The sequence below is a fragment of the Ictidomys tridecemlineatus genome, chromosome 3 (genome assembly GCF_052094955.1).
Source record: "Ictidomys tridecemlineatus isolate mIctTri1 chromosome 3, mIctTri1.hap1, whole genome shotgun sequence".
Taxonomy (NCBI): Eukaryota; Metazoa; Chordata; class Mammalia; order Rodentia; family Sciuridae; genus Ictidomys; species Ictidomys tridecemlineatus.
The window spans coordinates 30,943,280-30,961,521 of NC_135479.1; positions in this window are offsets into that span (position 1 = coordinate 30,943,280).

Below are 18,242 nucleotides of genomic sequence, written 5' to 3' on the forward strand. Positions count from 1 at the left end.
CAACCCAACTTTGCACCTACTGATCTACTCACTCATAAGCCTTATCTGATGTACTTGAAGGATCTACAATGAGATGCAGCAAATAAAATGTGAATATGTGAAAGCTGTTGATTATCTGTTGATATACTTCATTTCCCAGTCGATTGGTTTGTATGAGATAAAGACCACATTTTTCTCATCTTTGCTTCCTTCGTACCCAACTCTGTGCCTAGCATACAGTAGGTGCCAAAGAAATGCTAGAAGCCTGCACAGATGAGCTCCTATCCTGGAAGGCAGGAGAAACAAAGGCAGTCCTGGTGAGGGCTGTTCATGGAGACCTGCAGCCAGCATGTCAGTTAGGCAGGCTCCTACAGGTGGGCACACACATTTCTGGGTCAGAGTATGGGTTGTGAGGCCCCCACAATATGCTGCCTTAGCCAGAAAAAGAAAACACAAATATACTTTCTCCCTCCATGTAAGCCTGTCTGATAAACCCCACCTTGTCTCTTTAAACCCCATCATTTCACAGAAGACAAAACTGAGGTTCCCAGGCACTGAATGTGGGTTGGTCAAAGCCAGGGTTAGAGGTGGAGCTTGCGCAAAGACTCTCCTGCTTCTTGGCAGTTCCCTGTGCAGGTTTATGGAGGTAAGAGCTACTCCTTCACTCCTTTATCCCCGTGTTCATTCACACCTCTGGAGCCCAAGAGTAGACCAGTGCAGATGGCAGAGACAGAAGAGATGGGGCGGTGGAGGTCTCCAGTAGACACTCTCACCTGGAGCAGCAGCTAAACCCCTCCTGCTCCTGCCCAAAGGTATCTGTGAGTCGGCCCTGTAGCTCCTCTAGCACCTAGGGGTTTATACCCTAGTGCTACCTCTCAAGAGACGGGCTCTTTGGATTTGGCTAACAGAGTCTTCAGAGAGAACAGGCAAGTCCCCCGTCATAGCACTTGGATCTTTGGCTTAGGTCTGGTTACCACATATATGATATCTAACCCAATTTAATAAGCAGACCACATCTCTATTTCTGACCACTGGATAAAACAAATCCAGGGACCCTTCAAGATTTTGGCAAGGGCTGTCTCAATCTACACTACTCCTTTATTTGAGACCCCACTGTAACTCGCGCTCAAAGCACTCTTGGACACCACACAGCAATTCAGCAGGGTAACTTTTGTGTTCTCCCCAGATGGCCATCTCCCCAATTTGCCCTTGAATGCAAGTCCTTTAGATCAGGCACCAGTTTTGATCTTATTCCCATCCCCAACACGCAGCCCCAGTGCCAGCATAGCAGATGCTCAATAAATGATCAATGAATTAAACCACAATTACTCAGCTAAATCAGAGCCAAGACAGTAAAATGTGCTGTCTTCCTCGTGGGAAGAGGCAAGGATTTACAAAAGCTGGCACCATGAAGGGCACTGGATATAAAAGTGAACAGGAGCTCTGCAGTCCCTGTCCTTGCACTATTTGAAGTCCAAGGGCAGTAGAGGCAACAGAAAGTGAACAAATGATCACACAGGGCAGGCACCTCTGCCCACCTGGTGAGACAGAAGTACAGAGCCAAGCATCTGTTCTCCTCTGATGAGCAGTCACACTCTGCTTCTCACTCAGGGTGGGCAGGTCACCCCCAGCCATCCACTCTTCCCCCTGGTCCTCATCCTAGCCAGCAGGATCCAATTGCAGGCAGGCCACCTGGGTTCGGAGATGGAGCCAGGAAAGACAGTCCCTCGTGACCAGGATGAAACAGGCCCCGATAAGGAGCAGCAAAGAGGACTGAACGCTGAAGAACGATTGTTTGCAGACTTCATCTCAACCCCACGAGTGTGGCTGTGGCTGAGACAACAGCCTGGACTGTTTGCCACACACACTAGGTGCCATGCAGAAGGCTGTACAGTCTATTTCTCAGGAGGGTCCAGCAGAGATGGAAATCCAACTGGGTTCTAATGGACAAGCCACGGGCCGAGCTCAAGGCTGTGTCAGGTCCATGGAAGGTACCGTGGGCCTGGCCAAGCTCTGTCCTTACTTCCAGAAGGGGTGGGTAGTTGCTCTTAAAGATACCCTGCAGGCTAGCAGAGGCCCCGACCTGGCCACCACAGACCAGCTAGCTGGCTGAGGGGTGGGGTACCCAGCTTCAGCACAAAGCAAACAAGTGGCAGCCTCCCAAGTTGGAGAGCTTGGTAGAAGGTCTGTGATGCATCCAAGCCAAACAGACTGACCTGCAGTGTCCAAAATCCAAAACGTGCCTGCCTGTCCAGGGAAGAGAGTCACACACGTTCGCACGCGTGCACACACACACACACACACACACACACACACGTTCGCACGCGTGCACACACACACACACACACACACACACACATCAAGGTCCTTCTTGTCACACACATCACATTGAGCACTAAACTAAACACCACCTCTGGCCTGGGACAAACCTGAACCTGACCCCACATCACCCACACCCCTTCAAGCCTTTAGATACCTTCTCCTCTTTAAAAAAAATAATAATAATAATAACCCCCAAGAAGCGCCCCCACGTGCTGCTGGTGTGAGCACCAGCGCCGCCCCCTAAATCATCGCCGCTGCGTCCACGTTTCAAAGCGGAGCCGGAGGAGTGTCGGTGATTTCTGGGTGCCACACAGAGCACTCCCAAGCTCTGATCTGTGGATTGTTTTGATTTCCTCCTTTGAACTCTTCCCATCCCGCTGCAGCGGCAGACAGAGATACTGAATTAAGCGACAGACAAGTTGGAGACAATGAGCGCCAGGGGCCCCCTCCTTCTCCTCCCCGAAATTTGCAGACATCTGCTAGCTGGAGCCCAGTGTTGCAGCCATAAAGAAGAGCTGGCAGGAGGGTGATGTACAGCCCTGGGCCCTCCCCGGGTGACTGCCGTTAACCTCCAATAGAGAAGCGCTCACCCCCCTGTTTAGGACAGAGTCTTCGTGGGGCACCCCTCGACAGAGGTGCCTTGGTCGTGCTGAAGAGTCGACCAAATTCTAATGAGTGATCCTCGGCAGCACTGTGCCCCTAATTAGAACAAGTCCCACAGACACATTGTCTCCCTGATTTCCTCTGTTCCATTTCTCGCCCTCTCTTTCTCTGCTCGGGACACATGGGCCCCATTAAACATTCGAGTATTTAATGTGGTTCCCTTAAATTACTTCTCAAGTTTTCGAGTTCCATTTAGAATTGGATTTTACTCTTTGGACTGTGTTTTTGATTTGGGGCTTTGTACATTTCATAACCGCTCTTTTCCTCCACCTAGTGGAGACTGTAGGTCACCCAGCTAGAGCTCGGGGTAGCAAAGCCTGGGCTTTGCTAAGAAGATGATGATGGTCCCTGGGACCTTCTATTCATGGAAGACTTCTTTTGTACTTTTCTTGGAGAAGAAAAAAAAACTTAACCCAAACCTAAGCTGATACTGTCGACCTTTTGACCTTCAACCTCACCACCTCATTCCCATCGCAAAGAAATCATAATTTATGCCGAAGGAAGAGGAAAAAAAACATCGCCTTCCTTGGCCCATCTTGGAGGTCCCTGTGAAAAGAGGCCATATTTGAAATCGAAAAGATGATCCTGGACTTCAACTCCTCCGAGTCCCTGTTCTGCAGAAAAGGAATTTTCTCCCAGAAGCAGAGAAAGTTCATCCTTTGTACCGAGATTGCAATTTCAGAGATGGAAAGCGTACCTCAGGCAGTTCAGGGAACTGTAGTCCCTGAGAGCTTGTCTGTGTAAATTTCTCCCGGGGTGTCTGGAGATGGAGGCATGATGTACACACACCAGATAGGAATCTGGAGAGAGAAGGCTGAAAAAATTCCAAGGGAAGATACCATCAACCACAGCCACTGGCGGGTCTGCGTAAAGACAGATTCCACGCCCAACATGTGCCCCCAAGCAGCAACGGAGAGTTCCTTGGGTTAGGACTATTCTGGGGGAAGCCTTTGGATTGTGAGGCCTTTTGTGGGCCTCTCATCCTCTCTGAAACCCTATGCCAGGAAGCCTTCTAATTCATGCCTGCAGAGTTCAGGTGGGATCTGCGGAGGAAGATACCTAGACTTCCCAAGGCAGCCAATGGTGTCTGAGAGCTGCTCCAGGGCTCAGGGCACGTAGTGGAGTCAGAAGGTAGAGGCCTCGACATTCCATCTGTGCAGCTCCCAGCTCGCTGCTACCTCGTTCATTCAACAAATATCACCAGGTAACGTTCCAAGTGCTGGGTACACAGCAACTCACAATTTCTGGATCATTTTGAACAATTTCCTGATCTATGACATGAAGATAATGGTTCACCTCACCAACGAGCGCATGTTTTTTTGAAACTTGTAAGTGATAGACAGCTGTCACTATTTTCCTTGATGATAATGATCAGAAATTTTTCCTTTCTATGAATGTCCATTGGCTTCTTTCTATCTTCTACCGTGTGGTTTTAGCTCTACCTGAGAAGATGGAACAAATTCTTCCCCAGTGACATGTATGTCTCTCAGAAATCTTTGTTTTGGGTTCTCCAGGCTGAATGTTCTTGGATTCTTTGAACTCTCCTCACATCACATCATTTCTAGAACTTTCTTTCTTTTTTTTTTTTTTTGTACTGGGGATTGAACTCAGCATCACTCAACCAACTGAGCCACATCCCCAGCTCTATTTTGTGTTTTATTTAGAGACAGGGTCTCACTCAGTTGCTTAGCATCTTGGTTTTGCTGAGGCTGGCTTTGAACTCATGATCCCCCTGCCTCAGCCTGTCAAGCCGCTGGGATTACAGGCATGCGCCACCGTGCCCAGCTAGAACTTTCTTTATCTTACACAGCCCATCTCTGAACACATTTGATTTGTCAATGCCTTTCTCAAAAATCTGGTGCCTAACATTGAATAGGATACCCGAGAGGTGATCTAACTAAAAATACAGTGAGACCACTCCTTCCCCAGAGACCTGGATTTCTATTACTACTCCTATCTCAGGTTAGGTCGTTAGCAATCCCGTCACACTGTGAGCTTATTCTGAACGGGTGTTCATTTAGAAACCTCAGCTAATTTTCCCATGATTTCCTGCCAAGGCAACATCTCCCCCAGCTCCGTGTTTTTGCCATTTGCGTCTCACACGGAACAGCCAGATGACTTCACATTTCAGCCTGTTCAATTATATCTTATTGTTTCTGACCCAGCATTCCAAACTGTCAGGACCCCTCTGGGTCCTCACTCTGTCACCTCTGGTATTAACTCTCCCTCCCAGATTTGTGACATCTACACCTTTGATCAGGAATGCCCCCCTGAGTTTTCATCTAATGATAAATCAGGCAGGATCAAGGACGGAGCCCTTAGCACCCTGCAATGCTAAGGAAAACATGCAGGTTGACATCCATCCTCCCAAGTGGGGAGAAGGAACATGGAGCAGGGCTCTCCCCCCACCCCAGGGACTTCCTGTATGACTCTCTCCCTCTGCCTCCCCACCTGCTTCTGCCTTTGTATTCCTCCCTCCTGAAACCTGTCTCTATGTCTGCATCTGCTTCTCTAGTTCCTTCTGGACACTTCTTCTCATTTCCGCCTCCATCCTACATCCACTTGATCCTCTCTGCTCCACCCTGGGTGACAGGCTCAGGTTTCGCTGGCATTTATCCTATCCGTTCCTCGGCTGTCTCAACCACAGAATCACACTTTCACTCCCCGCCAAGCCCCCCGGGGGGGGCCAGGCCAATGTGTGACTTCCCTCCCGGCCACCCTGACGGAGTTCAACACAAGGGCTGTGACATCCATCCAATACTCTACACTCTGGATTCAGCTGTTGAGCCAGCTGCAAATGCACAAAACCAATGCTCTCATCCAACCCACATTTCACCATCTTAGCCACAAGGAAACCATGACAGAAACTGTTAACCCTGAGCTGAAATCAAGCCCTGCAATGTTGACGGCCTACACCTGATTCACAAACATAGTAACCTTATCAGAAGAGGAAGTGAGGTTACTTTGGAATAACTTGTGCTCGGTGAGGTCATCTCATTTTCAACTGACCGACGCATTCCTTCCTAAATGCTCACCCACCATCTGCTTCTTAATCCATCCTGCTTCCCTGTTGTCAAGGATCTACCTCAAACTGACTTGTCTGGAGTTTCCAGAAACAATCTCCTTACCCTGTATGAAAATCAGAATCACTTCTGCCCAGTTCCCGATTCTGGCATCACCTTCTATTCTCCGCAATTACTTAACAGTTACTGACGGTAGCTCCCCCATCCCACGGGAACGTTCCTTCCACGCCTTGGGATGTGAGTCATCCAGCCAATGACTTAGACCCACTTAAATCAGCTTCTTGCCCCCTTCCTATCTGATCTCCTTATCTTTCTTGAGCTCTGAGCCAGTCGTGATGCCCTGGGCTATACAGAGAGCAGAAAACCCCGTTACTCAGCTGGGTTCGACAATAAGGAAAAAGGAACTCACGCCCAAAATGTGAAGTGCATGGTAGAGGGGTTTCTGGATTGGTGGCTTCCGAGGTGGATCCCATCCTCTACCTTTTTGCTTGCCTGGTTTAATTCTCTCATGGTCACAAGATGATGTTTGCAGTTCCAACAATGCCATGAAGATGCAAAACCACTCCCAGCAGTAAAAGAAGGGTTGTTGGTTCCACACATGTCTTTTTAGAAGCAAAGACACGATTTTCAGAAAACAGGGAAAATCACCATGGACCCACAGCAGTAGAGTCGGCCATCTATGGACTGAGCCCTCTGAAAACACACAGCTCTACTTCTGTACTTTTTGGATACACCCCTGCAAAGCCACTGAGGGTGGTGCCCTCTTCCTCACCACACTGCACACTGGCTTCTTCCAGGGCTCCACTGAAGCAGAGGCTCCCCTGGTGACTGACAGACCCTGAAGACCTCCTGAGCATCTGAATTTAATATTCATCAAAAGTTGACTAAAACTGGGCACAGTGGCACACACCTATAATCCCAGCAGCTGAGGAGGCTGAGGCAGGAGGATCTCAAGTTCAAAGTCAGCTTCAGCAACAGCCAGGTGCTAAGCAACTCAATGAGACCCTGTCTCTAAATAAAATACAAAATAGGCTGGGGATATGCTTCAGTGGTCAAGTGTCCCTGAGTTCAATCCCTGGCAACCTGCCCATCACCCAAAAAAGAAAAAATAAAATGTGATTGAATACCTTCTTTGGCACTATAAAGAAAATACAATCAGGGGGAAGGAGCTTATGACTTGATAGTAAGGAAGAGACAAAAACCAGCTGTCACCAGTGTTGTGATTGCTGAAGGATACAACTGAGACATGCCCAGATGTTGTGGGAACCAAACTGGAAGAGAAGGAGCCAGCTGATCAGGGAGGGCTTTCTGGAGGAATTGGACTGAAATTAAGTTTTAAAGGGTGTGTGAGAAGAAGAAATTGGGAATTTCAGCTGTGGGACTCTTTCCATTTTAAATTGTAGAAAGCTGAGGCAACTAGGTGAAGCCACCTTCAGACCTACACAAAGCATTTTTTAATTTAAAATTCTCCTCCCACTTATCTCTGCTGCTTCCCACAATATCTGCACTGGACTCATCCTCTCCTATTCATTCAAGCTTCCTCCAAGTTGCAAGAGCAGGAGGGGCATGACCACACACAGTTCCAGGCTTATGCCACTTTAGTTTCTTGGCCCCAGAAGAAAGAGAAGTCTCCCAGCACCTCATATATAAAAGCCCACAGCAGGGCTCTGAGTGGCCCAGCGTGGGTCCTGTACCAGTCCTGGGCCCGTCCATGTGACTAGAGGGTGAGATCCTGTGAAGGACCAGGCCTGGGTCTCCTGCCCATCACTGGATCCGGGGAGCAGGATACTGTAGTTGGAAACTCCATCAGGACCATGAGGAGTTGAGAGGAATATTGAGGCAAAGGAGGGTGTGCTGAGAACCCAAAACCAGTCGCTGTGCATCATCAAGAACTTTCTAGACAGAAAGAACCACATATGCGTCAGCCACAGAATACCTGAGAATTCCTGGTGATTTTCCATAGCTGGATCTAAGGATGAACTTGGGTGAGAAACAGGAAATAATTTGAACAACCATGTGTTAAACAAACAAGAGTTTGAAAATTATCCTGAAAGCTAAGGGGAGTCTTTGAACAATGTTATGTCAGATATTTACCTGAGCAGATTCTTCTGTCTGGGAAAAATTCATCTTTTTGTCCATGGGGGTGGGAGGCACAAAAGAACCCCTGGCAGACTGGTTCTCACATCTCATTGGTCAGAAGTTAGTCTCCTGCCTATGCTGCGGCCAATCCGTGATGACCGTGGGCCACAGGGAGGGCTCTAGACCACTATGCTTCAAGAGGGAGTGGAACCTAAGAAGTCCCCAGTCTGCAACAGAAAGGGAAGAGGTGACTACTGACAGGGCCACTGCTCTCTCTCTCTCTACAGCCTTTGGATCTCTGTACATTGTTCTCCCCTTTCTGGTTCGAAGTCCTTGACAGAAAAATTACTGTATTCTCAATTTCTCTTTTACTTCCTATAACATTGTTTCATTTTTTCCCAAGCAATGAGTCCAGGCAGAGCTCCTAGAGACTGCCTCCCAATGTCTCCTCCCTCTTTAAGTAGGAGTTTATTCTGAGTCTTAGCTGTTGTTCGTATCCCCAAAGATCCACTCACTCTTTGGTGCACACCCTCAGGACCTCACTGGGCAGTATGTCCTTTTAAAGCCAAAACTCACCAGAGATCCACCTACAGGATTCAGTGTCTCTTTAGTTTCACTCACTACCACCCCCCACCTCTCTCTCTCTCTCTCTCTTTCTCTCTCTCTCTCTCTCTCTCTCTCTCTCTCTCTCTCTCTCTCTCTCTCTCTCTCTCTCTCTCTCTCTCTCTCTCTCTCTTTCTCTCTCTCTCTCTCTCTCTCTCTTTCTTTCTCTCCATGTGTTATGATGGACACACGTCGCTGTTCCAGGGATCATATTTCCTTTGTGGATCGGCTCCTCCCACACCCTACCTAGCCCCACTCCGTCACTGGGGTAAACAGTAACCCAGACTGGATCAGCCACAGTCTGACACCCATCTTGCCATCATGGTTCATTCATCCAGAGCGGAGCGTGGAACCAAAGTGCCTATTCAACATCTGGATGGGTGGGAAAGTGTAGATTCAAAGAGATAAGGGGCACTTTTCCACCCCAGGTAGGTCAAGTAGAAAGATAGATAGAAATGTGAACTCCCAGGCAGTCTTCTTCCCTACCTGTCAGCAGACGCCCATTACGTGCAACCCAGGACAAGGCGACAGAGATAAAAGTAGCCTTAATTGCCTTGTTTGAACTCCTTGCTCCGTCAGGGCTGGAAGCCATCACCCCATGGGCTTCCAAGTCACAAGTAAGTGAATGACTTCCAAGTCACAAGGAAGGAATTTACTCCCTTCCTTCTCTTGCCACTGAAAGCACCCTGACTAATGTGTCCACCTTCCCAGAGTCTGGGACACACGTTGAACTATGGGCCAAGGTCCTCGTCCTTCACTATCACAGTCTCTTCTGGGACACGGGCTCGATCTCTCCCAAGGTACCCATAACTCCCATGGGAACAGCAAGTTCATCCCCACATTTACAAAATGCGAAAGAACAGTTCTCTTTCTCTCTTGTCTCCTTTGTCTTTTTGGAGAAGTCATTGGCCAGGCATGGTGAAGACATCCTTGCCAACCATCAGCCTTTTAGGATAATAAGACCCCTGCCCCAGCAGATGACTACAAAGTTGACAATCCTCATGATTTCTTTGCTTTGTGTCTGTGCTCGAGAGAATCAGAACTTTTTTTTCTCTTTTAATTTTTTTATTAGTTGCTCAAAACATGACAATGATCTTGACATATCATACATTCGATTCAAATGGGGTATGAATTCTTATTTTTCCACCTGTACAGATTGCAGGATCACATTGGTTATACAGCCACATTTATACATACAGCCATACTAGTGTCTGTTGTATTCTGCTGCCCTTCCTATCCCCCCTCCTCTCCCCTCCCCTCCCATCACCTCTCTCTACCCAATCTACTGTGACACATTTCTCTCTCTCCCTCTCTTTTTTTTTTCTTCCCCCTCATGCCACAGTCCAGCTGCAGCAAAATAACCCAGGGGTGACGAACAACTTGTGTACATTGATACAGCAGGAGTGGGAGCCGTTTATTGTAGGACAGGAGGGGTATATATACATTACACACAGCTTATCTTAATTAACATAAACTAGATACAGCAGTCAACCAATAAGGAATCTCCACACTTAATGGCTCCCTGGCATTACTTCACAAACCACTCCCTCTGGCAAAATGCCAGGTGCCATCTTGACTTGTTTACAGGCCCTAACATCCTCACACCATCTTATATGTAATTTTGCATAACAATGAGGGTTTCCTTCCATCTTCCATGCAATTCCCCTTCTCTCTCCCATTCCCACACACCTCTCGTCCCTATTTAATGGTCTTCTTCTCATGCTCTTCCTCCCTGCTCTATTTTGAGTCCCCCCCCCTTATATCAAAGAAGACATTCAGCATTTGTTTTTTAGGGATTGGCTAGAATCAGAATTTTTTTCAGATATCACCTATGTGGGTTATTTTCAAGTCCATAAAAGCTTAGGCTCTGCAGACTTGCTGGATCCCGATTTTCCATTTTCTATCCAAGTGTCTTTGAGAAAATTAATATGGGTTTCCTCAATATGTGAAGAATTGTTTATTTCTTTTAAGAGTGTAGTGATATTGAATGATGTATTATATGCAAAATGCTTTGATGGTGCCTAGTAATCAATTTAAAAGTGCAATAAACTTTAGCAGATATTATAATCATTTTTTCTTCTTTTATCACTCAAATGGTCTACTTTGTTCACTCTCAATTTTCATACCCCTTGGGGAAAAGGTATAGTCATACATTGCTGGTGAGACTGAAAATTGGTTCAAAGCAATATGGAGATTCCTCAGAAAACTTGAAATGGAGCCAACAATTGACCCAGCTATCTCTCTCCTTGGCTTATACCCAAAGGAGTTAAAATCAGCATACTACAGTGAAACAGCCACATCAATGATTATAGCAGCTCAATTCACAATAGCTAAGCTATGGAATAAACCTAGATGCCCTTCAACAGATGAATGGATAAAGAAAACGTGGTATAGACACCCAATGGAATACTATTCAATTATAAAGAAGAATGGAATTATGGCATCTGGCAGTAAATGGATGGAATTGGAGACTATCGCGCTAAGTGAAATAAGCCAATCCCAGAAAATCAAAGCCTGAACGTTCTCTCTGATATGTAGATGCTGACTCACAATAAGGAGGTTTACCAGGCTGTACAAAGGGGAGTGGGAGGGGAAGGAAAAGGGATGGGAGTGGGAGAGACAGTAGAATGAATCGGACATAACATTCCTATGTTCATATATGAATACACAACCAGGATAAATCCGCATCGTGTACAACCATGAAAATGGGAAGTCATATTCCATGTATGTATAAATATGTCAAAATACATTCTACTGTCATATATAACTAAAAACAAAAATAAAAATTCTTTTTAAAATTTTTCATACCCCTTGTACATAGTGGGTAACTCCTTCCTGCCTTTATTAGAACTTCTTCTGTCTTTTAAATCATTCACACTTCCATCACAGACAAGCACCATCTCACTAGGCGTCCAAGTCCCTGAAGTCATCTTTGCCTCTTTGTGTTTCCTGTGGAGTCTGCCTTGGTTCTTGACTCCGTATATTGGTGTGCAGGCTCCTGGGCACCTCTGCTTCCTTTGCCTGAGACATGGCCCTGAATTTGGCTCCTGTCCCATACACTCAGTCCATGGGTCATCCCGCCATCTTGTTTACATTTTCCCTTTCCACACCACTTTATCTCAGGTTTAAAACCAAATTCTTATCCTTGGTTTCAAAAAAGTGCTCACAAAAGGAATTTATAAGCACAGCAGAAACACACCTCCAAATAAAGCAACCTGTTTTGAAGTCCTTATCTACCTTATCATATATTTTCCTTTATCCTCTCTCTACCTTTTACTCTCCTCCCAACTATATTTCACTTGCCACAAATTCCTGTTTTTTCTACTAAGAGAATTTAGCAGATTCTTTTACTTTTATTTTTTTATTCATTCTTTTGAGTTATACATGACAGTAGAGTGTATTTTGACATATTATACATACATGGAATATAACCTCCCATTTTTGTGGTTGTACATGACGTGAAGTTACACTGGCCATGAATTCATATATGAACATAGGAAAGTTATGTTTGATTCATTCTACTGTCTTTGCTATTCCCATCTTCCCTCCATTCCTTTCATCCCCCTTTGTCTAATCCAATTAATTTATATTCTTCCCTCCCCACCCCCATATCAAAGAGAACATTTAGCCTTTAATTTTGGGGGGATTGGCTTATTTCACTTAGCATGATATTCTCCAGTTCCATCCATATACTGGCAAATGCCATAATTTCATTATTTTTTATGGCTGAGTAATATCCCATTGTGTGTGTGTATACAAATTTTCTTTATCCATTCATCTGTTGAAGGGCACCTAGGTTGATTCCATAGCTTAGCTATTGTGAATTGAGCTGCTTTAAATATTGATGTGGCTGCATCACTATTGTATGCTGATTTTAAGTCCTTTGGGTATAAACCAAAGAGTGGGATAGCTGGGTCAAATGGTAGTTCCATTCCAAGTTTTCTGAGAGGTTAGCAGATTCTTTTTTTTTCCCTCCTTAATTCAGGTTATTTCTGTGGGGTCATACATTTGACCCCAAAATGCTTATCTGGGCATTTTCTTGAACAAAACCATTCCTTTCTGAAGAGAATTTCGGGTACAAGACATAAGAATGTTTTCATTCATTCATATAATTACACCATTTTATCTGAGTCTTCTTCTCCCTCAATTCAGAGTAGCCTGATCAGGTAAGCAAGCCCCTTTTCACATACATTCTCCTTGGTGATTACGGCAGACTCTCCACACCCAGAACGTCCCTCTGTTATCCTAATCCATGGTCCCAGATGTAAAGTCCTGTTTTATTTCATCGTCTGTAGAGGAGGGCTCTGGTTCATTCTGGTTGAAAGTCCCCATTTCAAGATAGGCATGAAGATGAGGGCGGCAGGGTGCATGTGTCTCCTATACCTTCACGTTGTTCCGTACCCCAGGATAGCGGTCCTCCAGACCTCTGCTCACTGCATCAGTAATTTCTTTCCAGAAGATTCAGCAAAAGTAGGTAACAACTGGTGGCTCTGATGCCTCCTAGCACATTCTTTATCACACCTGATATACACGTGCAAGACAGAGCACTTTCGGTGACATCACATCACCTCTATTCCAAGTCAAATCTCAGGACAGTGCTCACCACCTTGATGCTCGGTCCCTCCTTAGAACGATGAGTACACTCCCACTTGCTCAGGCCAGTCAGCATGGCGATGGGTGAATCTCGAGTTGGTATGACTTTACCACATCTCGAATCACCCTCTTTGACATTAGGCCCTGGCGTAACAGACCTGAGTAGAGAGGCCATCTGAGGCCAAACTGGGAGTATAATCAGACCTCATCATGGTAAAGAACTACATTGTGTCAAAGCCAAAAACAGCACCAAAGGTGTGCCAGAGGGTCGGTAATAGGGGTATTCCTTCACAAAGCGTTCCCGGAGTCATTCCAGAAAGGGGTATTGAGTCTGGGAAAGAAATTAAAAACCTTAAATCTGAAGGAGGAAGACACAGAGGAATCAAGACCCAAGCTGGGACCCAGAGCAGGGGACCAACATGGAGCAGCCTAGAGAATCATGACAGACTCTGCTTGTGGCCAAAGTGAATTCTAATTGGCTAACCATGAATGTCATGACTTCTGTCTGCAAGAAGTACCCCAAAGCTCCTGCCACCAAATGATCATACGTCCGTACAGAACTTTCTGTATGGTTAGGGTTAGGGTTAGGGTTAGACTCAGATAAAACCACCCAGCTAAGCCATTTCTGTATTCCTGGCTCTCAGTGACTATTGAGATACAAGTTATATTCTAGCTTTAAGATATTAGGGGTAATTGTTTTACAGCCATAGAGAACAGACTTTTGGTACCAGGAGTGAGATGCCATCATTAAAAACATTACCTAAAGTATCTAAGGTACTTTGTGCTTCTCCTCCTCTCCCTAGTTCACCTCTTACACTCTGCTGACTTGGACTTTTTAGCAAAGTCCCAGCCTGGGCTTAACCTGTGTCTGAAATAAGGGACTCAGACACGTATCCAGGATGCTACAGAGACCCTAAGAAACTGAGGGGGGGGGCCTCCTAAAAAATAACTTACTATGAGAACAGGAGTTAAGTAGATGAGTAGGGCTTCAACAAATCCTCGCGCTCAGAAGAAGGATGGTTCTGAATGCAGCATAGGGTCTGCCTCTTGGATTTGTCTCCTGTCCAGCCTCCCTCAAGAGCTCCTGGCTGCAGTCTAGGAAATGATAGACTTTGAGAAACAATAAGAACAATTGTTAATGCAGAATTTCCATGTTATGTCACAGAGCATAATAAAAATTGACCTCCTCCCCCTTTCTCCTTGTAGGAGCACACATGAGTATTTTGCATACCCAGAGAGATGAATGGAAAAAATGGTTAACCAGCCTTGAGATGACCCCCAGGGATACCTTACCTGGCACTCACATTCCCGAGGTGTCTCCTCTCAACTTGTATTAATGTGTGTGGTCAATAGAAGGCAGAAGTTATGGGAAGTGGTCTCTGAGACCAAAAGGCACTGAAGCTTCCTTTTTGCCCTCCAAATCATTCTGAGAAAACCATGTGGTGGGGACATATTTGAAGCCCTACAGAGAAGTCCATGTGGTGGGGAACTGAGGGTTCCTGCCAGTAGCCATAGGGATGAGCCATCTCAGAAATGGCTCCTCCAGCCCTAGCCAGCACCTTGACTGTAGTGTCATGAGGCAGCCCGAGAAAGAACCACCCAGCTAAGCCATTTCTGTATTCCTGGCTCTCAGTGACTGGTGAGATAAAAGTGATATTCTAGCTTTAAGGAATTAGGGGTAATTGTTATGCAGCAATAGAGAACAGACTTTTGGTACCAGGAGTGAGATGCCATCATTAGAAAGAAAAAAAAATCTAGGAGCTGAGGTTATGGCTCAGCAGTAGAGTGCTCACCTAGCACGTGCAAGGCCCTGGGTTCGATCCTTAGTACCACATAAAAATAAATAAATAAAATAAAGGTATTTTTTAAAATAAAATAAATAATTTTTAAAAAATCTGAAAACGTAGGACTGGCTTCAGAGCCAAGCATTAAGCAGACAGTAGAAGAATTTTGAGGCCAGTCGTTAGTGAAATCTTGAATGGTTTAGACAAAACTGTTTGGAGATGCATCACGGTCTTTGAGGAGGCTGTAGATGAGAGAACCAAGGAAAGTGAGGAAAACCTTATGCAAAAGGAAATGCAGGGTCCTTGTTATACTGTGCTAGAAAGTTTAGCGACGCCGACACCTGCAGTTACGTGAAAAGAAAAGGTATGCATTGGATGTGATTGAGCTAAAGAGGTAGCTGAGCTGTGTGGTAAAGGCACGACCTGCTTTCTTCTTGATGTTTATAATAAAATGTGAGAAAAGACCATGGTCTAAGAGAAGGGATGCAAAATAGAAGGAAGATAGGACTTGACAATCATGAAACAATTTTTCAACCTCTCAAGATGGCATCCAATGCTAGCATTAAGAAATGGCTTTTATACAGGGACTCATTTCAGAGCAATGCAAGGAAAATATCATCAGAAGTTGAAAACAGCAATGTCAGGAAAGCCCTGGGTGGTATCTTCTCACAGACAAAACCCCTCTAAGTATATATGTCTGCCTGTTGTCCCTCACACATTTCAGGGGGAGCTCACAGGTTATCTCAAAGAGATTTCTTTTTTATGACTTTCTGTCTACTAGAATAAATTTGATATGGTTCAGAGGAAACCCCCAAAGCTTTTAAGAATGTTGTATTTTTGGAAACACCACCAACTGTACAAAATGGATCTCCTTCCCCCAGAAAAAATTTCTGACATAAAACAGGCTGAGAAAACTACACCGTTGCAAACATGACTACCATTCATAAAAATGGAAGGAGGAGGGCCGGGGAGATAGCTCAGTTGATAGAGTGCTTGCCTCCGCATGCTCAAGTCCCTGAGTTCAAACCCCAACACCACACCAAAAGAAAAGGAGGATTCAGAGGGAAGAACCAAGACCCAGAGGGAAAGGCAAAGAGCCATGAAGAATTATTCTCAGTCAAGAGTAAAACAAAGTCTTAATCAAAGAACATCCAACATTTTTCCAGCTGTATTTCAGACTTGCCTTGGATCAGTGGATCCTTTCTGGGGCCATTTTTCCCATTTGGGGGAGTGGGTGTACTGGGGATTAAACCCAGGGATACTTAACCAATGAGCCACATTCCCAGCCATTTTTATGTTTTTATTTTGAGACATGGTCTCATTGAGTTGCTTAGGGCCTCTCTAAGTTGCTGATCCTGGCTTTGAACTTGTGATCCTTCTGCCTCAACCTCCCAAGTGTCAGCTGGATTATAGGCACGCACAACCATGCCAGGCCCCTGTTCCCCATCCTTGAATATCAACATCTATAGCAGTTGTACTGTGCCTAGTCCATCAGTACATTTGAGTGTGTGTGTGTTCACAGGTATTCCTATTGGAGAAGAACTGTAGATAAGGAGCTGACTTTTAAGATTTATACTGAGAAACTTCATCAGATCCCGGTTTAGATGGAAAAGTTCTAGAATAATTCCAGCCAATACTATGATAAAATGACACTGGAACAGCCTTGGGAACAGGTTAATATATTTTGCAAGTGGGAGGACTATAAATAATTTGTAGCCAGAGGGTGGATTGTACTGGTTTTTAAATGTCCACAGATTCTTCATACCCTTAAAGAGTTAGAAAGTAACTGTTTTCCCCCTGAGTGTGCACTGGACATAATGACTTGATTTTAACAAAGATAGAGTGGAAGCAATGGTGCACAACTTGAAACCTGGATGATGAAAGGCACCTCCACTTCCTGCTGGCTGGATCTCCTTTACGTCCCTCACCTGGAGGAAGCCAGATGTCTGGTCCTGAGGACATTCAGGCAACCTGTGAAGATGCCAATATGATAAGGAACTAGGTAGGCTTCCTATCAACACTCATGTGAGGGCGCCATCTTGGAAGAGCTCACTGGAGACCAGCCCCAGTCGTCCACTGACCATTTGACTGCTAGCTCATGAGAGACCCTGCACCCACGTTACCCAGCTAAGTCACTTCAGAAGTTCTCACCATGGAAACAATGAGATAAGAAATGATGAGTACTGCCCCTCATCCCCTACCCTACAGATGCATTCTGGACATGTAGTCTGAGAGAGAAAAAAAATATTGTTTTAAACAACTAATATCTAGTGGTTGCTTATAACCACATCATAGTCTAGTTTTGGCTAAATGAAACACTAGGTTTTACTTCATGTTCAATCACAAATAAAGCCTATATCCAGAAAATTACTATGAAGTACCTAAAGTTCACTGGAGTCTCCATAAGGTGATAACAATTCTGGGTGCTCTCCCTTCTGGAAACTTCTGGGCCTCCTATGCTCACAGAATGGTATGCTTAATGAGAACAGGACCTTCCCTTCCCTAGGACAGGGGTTCTCAAACTTTAGTAGGCATAAGACTCACTGGAGAGGTTGGTAATATACTTTCCTAAGTCCCACCCCCAGAGAGATCTGAAGAAGGGCTTAGGAATCTGCGATTGTAATAAGAGCACCAAGAGATACGGATGCAATTTGTCTTCATATTACATTTTTTAAAGTACATGCTAGACACCCTACTGAGGGACATTAGCTTTCAGGAAGGCAGAGAGGAGGCCTACAGGGGCTATGCATTGTATGGGTGTTGCAAAAAAAGAGAACTGAGTGAGAATCAGGCTTTTCCACTCTGTCACTGTTTGAACCTGGGAAAGTTACCTCATTTCTCTGTAGCTTCTTTTCCACATCCATAACAACCCCTACTGCTTCCAGATCATTGTGAAACAGTTTTTGGGTTTTTTTAATTACTTGAAGTGGAATCTAAAACATCATAAAAGCTCAGTAAATAGAAGATGTCATAAATTACAGTGTAGCATTATAAGAAGAACATAAAATGAGGAGTTAGAGAGAGCCAGGATCCATCTCCACCACATGAGGTCATTGCGAGGATCAAATACGATAAAAGAATGTGACATACCCCACACATTCTGAGCGCTCCAACCCACGACTGTTAGCTTTCTTAGTTCCACTCTCTATAACCATGCTGCTGTGGTTCAGACACACAGGGTGCTCCTCAAGACTCC